The sequence below is a fragment of the Silene latifolia genome, chromosome 9, assembly GCF_048544455.1.
Source record: "Silene latifolia isolate original U9 population chromosome 9, ASM4854445v1, whole genome shotgun sequence".
NCBI classification, from domain to species: domain Eukaryota; kingdom Viridiplantae; phylum Streptophyta; class Magnoliopsida; order Caryophyllales; family Caryophyllaceae; genus Silene; species Silene latifolia.
The window spans coordinates 125,419,931-125,434,550 of record NC_133534.1 but is presented as its reverse complement, the minus strand read 5'-3'; the positions used below and the strand labels follow the sequence as shown (position 1 = coordinate 125,434,550).

Here is a 14,620-nt window from a genome sequence, read left to right as displayed (position 1 = left end):
TGAACTCGTTTTTGCGTTTTTCAATTTTTCCAATTTTTATGATTTTTGAAATTTTTCAATTTTTTTGGATTTTTGAATAAGAGTTAAATGTTAGAATTCCCATCCCCACACTAATATGGGCATTGTCCTCAATGGCCAAAATGATGGAAATTATGCAAAGATGATGCATGATTTCTATACTAAATGCAATCTACACTAAGCTATGCTACATGATGCATGGTTTTTGTTATGACGGAGAGGATAATTTAGATTACCTCCCGTTGCGTATGCATTAACTTCCCCAAACCGAGTGAGACACTATTGCTAATGTCCAAGGATGGGTATAGTTCATGCACACACTATGCTATGCATGAAACTAATTTGTCATTTTGGATTTTACAAATGGGAACAATAGAATGAGAACACCTCAATGGTACCGAGGTGTGAGTCCTTTGATGTTGCTAGGACTATTCCAACAATGATCAAAATGAAATAAAATACAAAGAGAGAAATAGACAAACCATGAGAGTGTAGGAGTCTCCAAGGCTTGCTAATCTTCCATCATGCTATCATCATCACTTCCCTCATGAGAAATGGTGACATTGCCACTTTCCTTGTCATTTGCTTCTTCACTTTCTTCCTCATCTTCATCTTCACCATCCTTTTCTCCTTCACTTGCTTCTTCCTCAATATTATCATCAACTTCTTCATCATTTCCAACAACCTCATTGTCACCCAAAACGACCCTAGATGCACCCGGAAATAAGACTTCTCTATCCGCCCAACTAGGCTAAGGACAAGATGGATCAAGGAGTCCTTGCCTAGCTAAATGTAGGAGGGGTGGATATTGAGCCAAATAAGCATTTTTCCGATCTTCATAGGCTTGCTTGTGCATTGCTTGCATGAGAAGAGTCACATAGTCTTTCCCAACTTCAACTCCTTCCGGCTTGAACTCTTCATACTCAAAGGGGTAAGGTGGTATGACAATGGAAGAGGAGGGAGCTTCAAGATCACCCTTTTGTTGTTGAATGATATACTCGGCTTCTTCGGAAAGGGGAAGTAGATAATTGGTCCGGTGGACGCTTAGACGACAAATCTTCGAGGGCAAGGTGAACGATCTAGCTTCACTAGTTAGCCATCCATACTTAGTGTCAAGGGGGTTTTGGGCAACCCACTTGAACTTGTGAATCATAGTATGCATATCAACAAGATGGCCACCCTCCTTTGCTTTGTACTTGTTATCCTTATTGAAGTTAGGATCAAAGTGCTTAGCTAGGACCGTGACTAGGCCGCCATTGACAATAACGGTCGTGCCCTTCTTCCCACTATCGATGTTGAGCCATCTATCTACCAAGAGCCTCAAAGAATTGTAAGGCTTGGTATGAATTCTTCCGATATTCAAAGCCGATTCAAGGAGAATAAAATCAAGTCTTGTGAAATGATTGGTGTCTTTCCTAGCAATTATGGTATTTCCCACAACCTTGTGCCATACTCTTATGCCCGGATGGTGGACCAAAAGAGCACGACTCGCATGAAAATCCTCAAATTTCTTCCCGGAGATTGCCTCCCAAAGAGGCTCGGGGTCATACTTTCCATAATGCTTAAGATAACGCGATTCATCACTAAGACCCAAAATTTCACCCAATTCCTTAAAGGTAATGCGTCTACTAACATTAGCTAGACGAAACTTGAGATTTTCCCTATTCTCAACTTTGGTGACTTTCAAAGAACTTAAAAATTCCAAGGTAAGGGAGGGGTATGTCAATTCCCTTGTTTCAAACAATTTCTTTAACCCCATGGCATTGAAAAAGGCTTTTGTTTGTTCAAGAACACCCAATTTTTGTAAGGTATCTTCACATATGAATTTGGTGGATTGTAATGATTTCATAGCAAACTTGACAAAGGTATTTCTATGGGTATCGGAAATAAAAGTTACCTCCGGATAATGCAAAAGTTGATTAATTACCGGAGTAGAAGGTGTTGTTGCTCCCATAGAAGGTTGTTGTTGTTGTTGCACTTCCAAGTTTGGTGTTGCTACCACCATAGCCAAAGCTTTCTTTGTTTGAAGAGCCTTTTGCCTTTGTGAGAGTGCCTTAGCCTTTGGTGCCTTTGTTGCCTTTGTTGCTCCCTTAGTCCTTGCCATTGATGAACTAACCAAGAAAAGAGTGAAAAATCTTCACTTTGTAGTATGCCCAAATCGATTTGAAGGTGAAAGGCTTTGCCTTTATGAAAACAAAAATCGACTCAAAGGTTGAAGATTTTGTTCTTGGTTTTGATTTTTGTTGAAGAAGGAGTGATTAATTTGTTGTTGGAAGGGTGGTTTGATTTGTTTTTGTTGAATGTTGTTGAGGGTTTTTGTTTTTATGATGGAGAGGATGAGGGTTTTGATGTTGTGGGTAGTGTTTATGAATGAATGAATGAATGAATGAAGGTGGGAGGGGTTTTAAAGAGGCCGAAAATTTCGAATCTGCAGGGGCAATCCGTGCGGATTCTGCTCTTTTTGAACTTTGCAAAACTCGCCTAAAGACGGGCGGATTTGCGACAATCCGCTCGGATTTGCTGAACACGGGACGGGCGGATTTGCTCAAAGACGGACGGATTTCTGTCCAGAGAAATTTGCTTGTTTTCCTCACCGCAAAGACGGACGTCTTTCTCCCGGGACGGACGGATTCTTTAAGACGGGCGGATTTTCGAAAATCCGCTCGGATTCTTTAACGATCAAGAAAATTTCAAAATTCAGCTCGATTCAAGACGGGCGTCTTTTTTACGCAGGGCTCGGATTACATAAGACGCGGATTCTTGGGAATCCGCTCGGATTCTTCCTCCGTGTACACGGATTCGATTCCACCCGTGCACAGCGCATTTCCCTTATCATTCTTTCATTCTTTCTTCAAGTCTTGTGTTCTTCATTGTGGGGGCACTACTAAGGCATGGATAGCCTAGGCAATTGCCATCCCCACACTAAGGTAAAGCACTACACATCAATTGAAATTGTTAGTCCCTCCCTCACTTCTCTCTTACATGACAATTATTTTGATCAAAGTAAATAAAAATCCAAAGATGACAAAAATGCAATACAAGAATTGAAATGTAAGTTAGGGAGTTAGAAATATTTACAAGTGGTGGTTTGGGAGGACTCCACCAAACTCTCATTCTTGATGAGATGTCAAGGGGCATGTCCAAGGTGTTGTTGATGTTGCTCAACACCTTGAAGAAGTAATCAAAGGCTTGTTCATTATCATGGTAGAGGTTCTCAATGGACCGTGGCCCTTGTTGTTGATCATGATCGATGGCATGTCCAATGTAGGGATTAAAAATCCCTTCAAATTCGTCGTCCCAAAGACCACAAACTTCATTGAGTTGATCATTGAAAATCTCTTGCTTAGATGGAGACAACTCTCCCAATTTCTTCTCTTGGCCAATGAGGCCATCCTCTTCTTCCTTGGTTGATTTTGATGAGCTTTGCAAGCTCTCCTTGTCACAATTCACTTGCTCTTTGAATGGAGCATCTTCAATTTTCTTCTTCCATTGGAGTTCCGATTTCTTCTTCTCATCTTTTCGGCTATAATGATCAATCATGAAACATGGCTCATGCAAACGAGGAGCTCTCATAGTCTTGTCAAGATTAAAAGTTATGCTTTCATCTCCCACTTCTAGAGTGAGGTCACCATGTTTCACATCAATCACCGCACCTACCGTGGTATGTAGGAAAGGTCTTCCTAGGATGATTGGAATGTTGGAATCTTCCTCCATATCAACAATGACAAAGTCCACCGGGATGAAAAACTTCCCAATTAAATGCGGGGACATCTTCCCATATCCCTAACGGTGTCTTCGTCGATCTATCGGCCATTTGGAGTGTGATGTTGGTGCATTTAAGCTCTCCCATCCCCAACCTTTTACTCACCGAGTATGGCATGACATTCACACTAGCCCCTAGATCACATAAGGCTTTGTTGATCGTCGTGTCGCCAATGGTACACGGTATTGAGAAGCTTCCCGGATCCTTTAACTTTGGAGGTGAACTCCCTTGAAGTATTGCACTACTCACCTTAGTGAAGGCGATAGTCTCAAGTTTCCGGATCGACTTCTTCTTTGTGAGGATATCTTTCATGTACTTCGCATAGGCCGGAACGTGATTAATTAATTCCGTGAAAGGAATTGAGACTTCTAAATTCTTCACAATTTCCATGAACTTTCCAAGTTGATCATCAAATTTGGGCTTGGCTTGACGACTTGGAAAAGGAAGTCTAATCACGATGGGCTCCTTCTCCTTGGCCTTGTCTTCATTTTTCTTTGAACTTTCTTCTTTTGATGATTCTCCATCTTTGGAGTTTTGCACAATTTCTTCCTTTTCACTAGCTTCCACAACTTCATCCTCAACTTGCTTCTTTGATGCTTCATACCTTGTACCACTTCTCAAGTGAATGGCACTAACCGTTTCATGTCTAGGGGGATTACTTTGAGGTGGTAATTGCCCCTTTTGTTTTTGTGAGCTTGAAGATGCTAGTTGAGTCAATTGTGTTTCCAACATCTTGGTGTGAGCTAGAATGTTGTTGATGGTGGTTTCCTTTGCTTGGCTATCTTTTTGCATTTGAGTGAAAAATTCTTGTTGGTTCTTTTGCATTTGGAGGACCGCTTTTTGGACATCAAAACCTTGGTCATTTTGGTGATTGTATGGATTTTGATTTTGGTAACCTTGGTTTTGATTGTAAAAGGGTCTTTGATTTTGGTTTCTCATGGGTGGTGGAGTGTATGTTGTTTGAGGGTTTTGAACATTTTGGCTTTTGTATGAGAGATTTGGATGGAATTTGGTGTTTTCATTGTAAAAGTTGGAATAAGGGGTACCACTCTTGTATGCTTGGAAAGCATTCACTTGTTCATTTGTTCCCCTACATTCACCTTGGTCATGTCCCAAAGTTCCACAATTCTCACATATCCCACTTGGGATTGATGAGGATGCCGTCATGGCATTAACATGATGCTTTGATGATTTTGAGTTTTCCTCAAGTCTAGCCATAGCTTGTTCAAACTTCAAGTTGATTGTGTCAATGTGAGCACTAAGTTGAGCACCCAATTGAGTAACGGAGTCTACTTCATGCTTTCCTCCTCTAGTAGTCTTGCGAGGTCTACTATATTGTGAGTTATGGACCACCATTTCCTCAATCTTGTTCCATGTTTGATTGTCATCAACTTCGGTGAACATTCCATTTGATCCCATATTGAGAATGCTCCTAGAATCTTCATATAAACCATTCCAAAATTGTTGCACCAAAAACCATTCGCTAAGTCCATGGTGAGGACATGAGCGACAAATTCCTTTGAACCGCTCCCAAGCTTCATACAAAGACTCTTCATCCCTTTGCTTAAAACCCGTAATTGAGCTCTTAGCATGTTGGTCTTTTCCGGTGGGTAGAATTTTTTGTAGAAAGCTAGAGCCAACTTCTTCCAAGAATCTATTCCAAGGGTGGCCTTATCAAGGCCCTTCAACCATTGCTTTGCGGTGCCGATTAAGGAAAAAGGAAATAAGACCCATCTAATTTGGTCTTGAGTCACGCCCGTTTGAGAGATAGCATCACAATAGTCGCAAAAGGTTTCCATATGAGAATGAGGGTCCTCACTAGGCATCCCCCCAAATTGGCTCCTCTCAACTAGTTGGATGAAGGCGGACTTGGCAATAAAATTTCCGGTGAGATGTTGCGGTGTAGGAGTACCATTTGGTAGATTCTCCTCGGTGGGTACGGAGTGTGACGAGAATTTTGGCATTGTAGGTGGATTTTGTGGGGTATTGTGTAATGGGTTCTCTTCTCCTTCTATTGCGAAAGGATTGACAAACTCACTAGTGGGTTGAACAACTTCACCAACACCTCTCAAATTCCTCCTAACAAGTCTCCTATTGTTCGTCAAGGTTCTTTCGATTTCACGGTCAAAAGGTAACAAATCACCTTGTAACCTTCTAGACATGCAAAATATCAAACAACTCAAAAACAATTAGAACAAACCTTGAGGAGTTTTACTTCCTCAAGGCGAAGAAAGACACAACTAATGACAATAAAAAGAAATCTAAATCAAACAAACACCGTCCCCGGCAACGGCGCCATTTTTGATGCGATCCCGCTAAGTGTTCACAAATTAAGATGTGGTCGTTGGTCACGGTCGAATCAAAACACAATTTATAGCTCCACAAACAACTCTACAATTAGTAAAGAGGCAAGTAAAGGTCGGATCCCAAGGGACGGGAGTTGAAATGAGATTTCTATTGTAACTAGTGGTGTCTAAGGGGTGTCACAAATTGGGTTGATGTAGAAGGTTACTAAACTAGAATAACAATGAAAATAAACAAGCAAGATGAATTAAAGGGGTGTAAACAATTGATTAAAGGCACTAGGGTGTCATGGGATCATAGGGGAATCATGGGATATGATCATACAAACATGTTCTCAAATTATGAGCAAGCAATTATTGTTGTGATGGATTGAGTTGGGTTATATCTTACAATCCTAGGAAAGTTTGGGTCCCGGGCCGAATCGATTAGATTGTACAACACCTACAAGTCGACTTAATCTTCCCTACTCAACAACATGCATGGTCTAATGAGACTCGAGTTGGGTTATGTCTTACAAGTCTCATTGAAAAGATAGAAGATGATAGTAAATGCAAGGATTCATAGGCTTAGCATTTCATCAAATATAACATGTGCATGAGTTGAGATCAAAACAAGCAAGCAAATAAAACATGAAAGCATATTAATTTAAGCATGAATCATTCCCCATGTTGGTTTCCCCTAATCACCCATTAACCCTAGCTAAGAGACTACTCACTCATTATCATGTTGATCATGCTAGCAAGGTTGTCAATCATACCAATAATATGAAACATGATGAATAAATGAAAGTAATTAACAATAATTAAAAAGGGATTAAGAGATTATACCTACTAATGATTCCAATAATAAAGCAAGAATAATAGAAGTACTTGAATGCTTGATTGAGAGGTTGTCAATCTCCCAACAATAACCCAAATAATCTTCAATTACCCAAAATAAAGGATGAACAAGAGAGAGATTAAAGAACTAAAACTTGGATTGAAACTTGATTAATACTTGATTACAATATTGAAGAGAGATTTGATTGATATTAACTACACTAATTATTGATAAGAAGAACATGCTCCTCTAATTAGACTAATGGGGTATTTATAGTGAAAATTAGGGAGGATGCATTAGGGTTAACTAAGGGCTAAACTAGTAATTACACTTTTTAAGTTGAGCAAGGAGAAGCCGGTATTTTTAGAGAGAAGGGCTTCTCTTTTCGTAGCTTGAAGAAGACAATCCGTCTTTGTGAAGAAATCCGGGCGGAATAGGGTCGGGACGGGCGGATTGCACCGTTGGAATCCGAGCGGATTCTGGGAATCCGGGCGGATTGTTGAGGAGAGAATCCGAGCGGATTCGAGCAAGGACGCTCGGATTGTCTTTGGGGCTGGATGGACGGATTGTTGACAATCCGCTCGGATTGTCAGTCAGCATAGTAACTTCTTCTTTTCTTCCCTTTTCTTCATAAATTCCTTGGGGATTTCCTTGGGGACTCAAGGATCTTTCCTCAACATTGCTCTTCTACTATGATATGTACAAAGACCTTCTAATCTTGTCTCTCCTTGATGCTTGGTCATTGAATTTGATCAATTTAGTCTCGTTTTGCCATGAAAATGCAAGATTCTTACTCCTTTCCTACCAAGGGATCAAAATCTCAAAGAATATGCAAAACAAAGAACTAAAGATAAGAAATGACCCAAATAAGCACTAAAAAGCATGGAAACAAGGCTAATTCGGGGGCTAAATAAGCGCCAATTATGGTCACATCACACGTGCAAATTGATGTTACATGTCTTATAGAGAGTACTACTCACATCCTATATGAAACTGGTCATGAATGTCACTAGTTTATTAGGCTCTAAATCTTAGACTGTATATGTAGCTTGCCAATAAGAGAGTCAAGTTTATTCGTTTAGATAAGTTTAAACCAAAAACTCGTAGATTATGCACATTACTATGCCAACAACATGCTAAGAATGTGCAAGGCAAGGGTAAAAGACTCAAAGTAGCATAAAAGTGCAATGTTCCGACTCAACCTAAACGCAAAAATAAACGTGAAATTGTTGACTTTTTGAAATTTTATGAGAATTTTTGAATTAAAGCAGCAATGCATGCAAAAATAAATAAACGTGCAAACTGGAATGCAACAAAAACAACATGCAAACATAGATATGGATGCATACCTTCCCAAACCAAACCGTACAATGTCCTCATTGTACCAAAAATAGGGAAAGGAAATGCAAACTGAGGAGAAAAAGAGAGTGGGACTCGGAAAACTTACAAGATAACGTGAAGTGGGGACCACCCCAAACCAACCAGCAACATGGGAGGTCGCAAATAGCCCACTAACATTGCAGCATGTGAATCAAAGCAGAAGGACTCGATCAGAAGGACAAAGTGTCCGATCGAGTAAAATGAGCATCAAAGTTGCTCGATCGAGGAGGTAAGGAGCTCGATCGAGATGTCCTTTTTGGTAGGTACTCGATCGAGAAGAAGGGAAGTTCGATCGAGTAACTTGAGCAGCAAAAGTGTTCGATCGAGGACATAAAGTACTCGATCGAACAGTCCACACGAAAATCCTGCTAAAGCGCAACAAAAATTCCACGGGACTAACACATTAGCTTAAATGTTCAGCTTATTGTTCGCAAAAACTAGCATCTAAAGCACACAAAACAAATTAAAAAGTTTGAACAAAATTACAACAAATTATAGGCCGGGTTGCCTCCCGGATAGCGCAGGTTTAAGAGGTCCCGCATGACCTTTTGGCTTCAATTATCTGGCTTATCAGGATTGTCGAAGTAGAGAACTCCAACTTTGCCAACCAAGTCATTTGCTTCATAGTAATGCTTCGCGTATTGGCCATTCACTTTAAATCTTTCTCCCTCAGAATTCTATAATTCAACGGACCCGAATTTAGTGACCGCAGTCACTGTATAAGGGCCACTCCACCTGGATTTCAGCTTACCAGGAAACAAGCGCAGTCGAGAATTAAACAGCAACACCTTCTGCCCAACATGGAATTCTCGAGGTATGATCCTTTTGTGGTGCCATCTCTTCGTTTTCTCTTTGTAGATGCCCGAGCTATCATAGGCATTTAGCCTAAACTCCTCCAGTTCATCTAGCTACAATAAACGGTTTTGACCATACAACTTAGGATCATAGTTTAGTTCACGAATATCCCACCAAGCCTTACACTCTAACTCAACAGGTAAATGGCAGGATTTCCCATAAACCAACTGATATAGTGATGCACCAATCGGTGTTTTAAAGGCAGTCCGATATGCCCATAATGTGTCACCCAGTTATAGACTCCAATCCTTCCGTGATTTAGAAACTATCTTAGCCAAAATCTCTTTTAGTTCCCTATTAGAGACCTCAAGCCGCCCACTAGTTTGGGGATGATACCCCAAACCTCGACGATGTTGGACACCGACTTTAGACAGTATAGATGTAAGTTTATTTTCTTTAAAATGCATTCCCCCATCACTAATGACGACCCTAGGGACACCAAATCGGGGAAAAATAATCTTTTTGAACATTTTAATCACAGTCTTGGCATCACGGTTAGGTGAAGCAATCACTTCCACCCATTTAGACACATAATCTACCGCTACCAATATATACCTATTACCTTTACTAGACGGGAATAGTCCTTGGAAATCAATGCCCCAGACATCAAAGACCTCGACCTCTAGAATGCCATTTTGTGGCATCTCATGTCTCTTAGATATACTCCCAGAACGTTGGCAAGCATCAAAAGCTGAAACAAACAATTTAGCATCGGCAAATAAAGTAGGCCAGTAAAAACCAGATTGAAGTGCCTTAGACACGGTTCACGACGAACCGTGGTGACCACCATAAGAAGACGAATGACAGCCTTCTAGGATTGTTTTGGTCTCCCACTGCGGAATACACCGTATGTAGAGACCGTCTACACACTCCTTAAATAAATAAGGATAATCCCAAAAGTACTGCTTAGCATTATAGAGAAATCGCTTCCTCTACTGATAAGACAAGTCAGGTGGTAGCTCGCCACTAACAACGTAGTTAGCTAAATCTGCATACCATGGATCATGGTTAGTATTAGTAAAAACAACAAATAAGGAATCATCGCGAAAAGAATCATCAATAGGTAGAGGATCCTCTCCCTCCTGCTGCGGCAATCGCGACAGATGATCAGCTACTACATTCTCGGCGCCCGTCTTATCTTTGATTTGCAGATCAAATTCTTGGAGAAGGAATATCCATCTCAACAGTCATGGTTTAGCTTCCTTCTTAGCAAGAAGGTGTCTCAGCGCTGCATGGTCAGTAAAAACAGTAACTTATGACCCTATCAAATAAGAGCAAAAATTTCTAGCGCATAAACTACACCTAACAGCTCCTTCTCAGTAATGGTGTACTTCACTTGAGCCTCATCCAGAGTTCGGCTCGCATAGTAGATCGCATTCAAAGCCTTGTCTTTCCGCTGGCCTAACACCGCTCCTAGTGTATAATCACTACCATCGCACATAATCTCCAATGACAGCTCCCAGTTGGGAAGCTGGATAATCGGTGCTGAAGTCAAGGCCTGCTTTAACCTGTTAAAAGCAGAAGGATACTCATCAGTAAATACAAAGGGGGCATCCTTAAGCAACAGTTGTGTAAGTGGTTTAGCAATTTTTGAAAAGCCCTTGATGAACCGGCGATAAAAGCCAGCATGACCAAGGAAACTCCTCACTTCTTTAACATTAACAGGAGGGAGCAATTGCTGAATCACTTGCACTTTTGCTTTATCCACCTCGATACCCCTATCAAAAACTAAGTGCCCTAAGACAACTCCCTCGTTGACCATAAAGTGACACTTCTCCCAGTTAAGAACAAGATTAACCTTAATGCAGCGCTGCAACACTTTATCAAGGTTAGGCAGACAATTATCAAAATCACTTCCTTAGACGCTAAAATCGTCCATAAAGACCTCCATAATAGACTCTATATACTCATAAAATATCCCCATCATGCACCTTTGAAAGGTGGCAGGGGCACTACATAAACCAAAAAGCATTCTATGATAAGCAAAAACACCCTGAGGACAAGTAAAAGTAGTCTTTTCCTTATCATCCGGATGAATAGGGATTTGAAAGAACCCTGAATATCAATCTAAATAACAGAAAAATTTATGAGAGACTAACCTTTCTACCATCTAATCAATGAAAGGACGGGGAAAATGATATTTCTTTGTGGTGGCATTTAGCTGTCTGTAGTCTATGCACATCCGTCAACCAGTTACTACTATAGTAGGTATCAATTCATTTTAATCATTCTTAACCACAGTAGTTCCTCCTTTCTTAGGAACCACCTGAACTGGACTCACCCATTTAGAATGACCAACAGAATAGATAATATCTGCATCGAGTAGCTTCATTACCTCATCATCACAACATCCTGCATCTTCTGGTTCAACCTGTGCTAACCCTGTCTGCAAGGTTTGTGATCTTCCTCTAGTTCAATTCTGTGCATACAAATATCAGGACTGATGCCCTTAATGTCATCCAATGAATAACCCATGGCTTTCCTGATTTTCTTAAGAACAGCTAACAAAACGGTCAGCTGCTCATCATCCAATTTAGCACTAACAATGACTAGATACTGCTTTGTATCATCTAATAATGCATATTTAAGATGAGAAGGAAGAGGCTTACGCTCGGGTACCTTTACCTCCATAGGGCAGAGAGTATTTACCAATTGTTCTACCCTCTCTCTTTCAGCGTCGGTGAGTTCACGCTCATCTAACGCAACTTTAAGCAAACCCAACACAGCGTCATCGTATTCTAGGTTATCTGCACACTCATCTAGCAACGTTAAAGCCTCAAGTGAATCCTTAATCAAGGAATCCGACCAGAACTCATTAAAAAACTCATCAACGATATCAATTGAATAACAAGTATCCTCTATCATTGGTCTGGCAAGTGTACTAGGCAAACTGAAAGTGATGGCATCATCCCCCACTACAAGAGTCAAACGCCCTTGTTTGACATCTATAATATCCCCAGCTGTACATAAGAATAGTCTTCCTAATATAATTGGGGTCTGGGTATCTTCAGTTATGTCTAACACAATGAAGTCCACTGGTATAAAGAACTTGCCTACTTTAACAGGAACGTCTTCTAGGATACCTAAGGGTCGTCTAACTGATCTATCAGCAATCTGGAGAGTGATATTAGTCATTTTAAGGTGACCCATATTAAGCTTCTTACAGACAGAGTAGGGCATGACACTGACACTGACTCCTAAATCACAGAGAGCCTTATCTATCACTTCATTTCCTATGGTACAAGTAATAGAGAAACTACCCGGGTCTTTCATTTTAGGTGGGGCTTTGTTAAGAATTAAATTACTAGACTCTTCTATAAATGCAACAGTCTCGAATTCACTAGGCTCTCTCTTACGCGTCAAAATATCTTTCATAAATTTTGCGTAAGAAGGTACCTGGGTAATTAGTTCAGTAATAGGAACGGTCACCTGAAGATTCTTGACCACATCCACAAATTTACCGTACTGTCGCTCGACCTTAGCATTTTTCAGACGTCCTGGATAAGGAATCCTGGTAACAATAAGTGGATCTGCGACTTTCTCTTTACCTTTATCTAAACGTGGCATCTCCGCAGCAGGGGAAGACGACACAACAGCATCTTTAGACGTCAAAACAGTATCTGCACTGTTACTTGTATTCGATCGAGTACAATTTTCACTCGATCGAGTATTTTCTTCTGGGGAATTACTCGATCGAGGAACAAAAGGCTCTTGATCGAGTTCTTCAATTTGGGCACTCCTCGATCGAGACCTTACATCACTCGATCGAGGACTTTCATAGGAGAGACTGCTCGATCGAGTACTAGATTCACTCGTTCGAGCACTTGGACGATGTTCAGCAAGGATGTCGTCAATGTGTTCTTCCAAAACAGTTTCCGGAGTGTCATTTACAAGTATATCAGCATTTTCCGGCATTTTTGGTCCATCATAAGTAAGACCACTTCGGAGATTGATTGCATTAAGCAAGTCACAAGGAGATGAGCGACTCACTTGATTTAATTGCTCGGATATAAGTTGCGTGACTTGGTCTTGCAACGTTTCCATAGAATATCCAGCTCTGTCGGAATTTCGCTCGAGTTGAAGTGCTAGGGATAGCACCAAAGACTTCAGCTCAGCAAATTCTACATTTGTAGAAGGTAAATCGACTTGTTGTGGCATCGGATTAGGAGGACTAGAAGTACTTGGCATAGTTAAATCTTCATAAAGTTTGGAGAACGGAACTCCTTGCTTGTATTGTTGATAAGCACGAACTCGCTCTACATCCGCCATAAAAGTAATAGGATCATGTCCTTCGGTACCGCATCTACCACAAATCACCTCTTGCTCAATCATAGCATGGACTTGCTCATGTTCACCTGAAGTTTGTAGAATCTCCGAATTATGAAACCTTCCACTAAGACTTTCCACTTCAGCTACTGGAGAATCGCAAGCTCTTTCATTCATTCATCTACCTCCTCTGGGATTCCCATACTCAGCTACATGAATGGCCATTTCTTCAAGAAGGCGCCATCCCTTGTCATCTTCAACATTTTTCTGAAATCTCCCTTTGGCTGCATTATCTAACACGGCCCTTTGATCAGCATACAACCCATTGTAAAATTAGGTGCATAAGAACCACCATTGGAAACCATGATGAGGGACAGAGCGAACTAGCTTCTTAAACCTAGTCCAAGCTTCATTCAAATCTTCAGTGGCCAATTGTGTAAAAGTGGTGATTTGGCCTCTCAATGCGTTGGTGCGCTGTGGTGGAAAATACCTTATGTAGAAGGCTAAGGATAAGGAATTCCAGTCAGTAACACCAGCAGCCTCCCTATCCAAGTCTCTCAACCATTCCCGGGCGTCATCAGTCAAAGAAAAAGGAAAGAGGACTCTCTTGACCCTATCCTGTGTCACCCCAGCAGCTAAAGGAATGGTAGAGTAATACTCCGTAAACAACTCTATATGCTTATATGGATCCTTGCCAGCTACCCCCTTGAAGAGATTCCTCTCAACCAAATGTATGTAAGATGGATGAATTCCAAAGATGCCCGAGTCTGTAGTAGGAAGCAGGAAACCTTTAGGCAGAGAATCCACAGTAGGTTCTGAATGACTGGCAATGTTCGGCATTTTAGCAAGCAAAGTTAAAAGAACAGCAGATATGACAATGTCCTCTTCTAGGACAAATTTTGCTGCAGCACAGTTAAAACCCTAGAGAAAAATATGAGATCAGTCTCAAGGAATAAATTCCTTGAGATGAGAGACAAACTTAAAATAAAGCAAAAAATTACGTCACCTCCCTGGCAACGGCGCCAAAATTTGACACGGCTGTCGCAACCCTATCAAAAATAAAACCAACTGGTCCCTATAAAATGTAGTAGAGGCAGTCGGGTATCGAATCCACAGGGAGATTTGAAACTGTATGCTAAACTAAGTCTGTCTAAGTAACCTTTTCTTGGGGTTTTGATTGATTGAGTTCTAATCTATGAAGTTGTAAGGGAAGAG

The 14,620-nt window shown here is 40.8% G+C and overlaps 1 non-coding gene across 1 annotated transcript; it reads left to right on the top strand.

The window, feature by feature from the left end:
- Nucleotides 1-5,267: 5,267 nt before the first annotated feature.
- LOC141603352 (small nucleolar RNA R71) lies at nucleotides 5,268-5,373 on the top strand. Its single transcript, XR_012525233.1, has one exon. It is a non-coding gene; the product is annotated as a small nucleolar RNA R71 (small nucleolar RNA).
- Nucleotides 5,374-14,620: the final 9,247 nt, after the last annotated feature.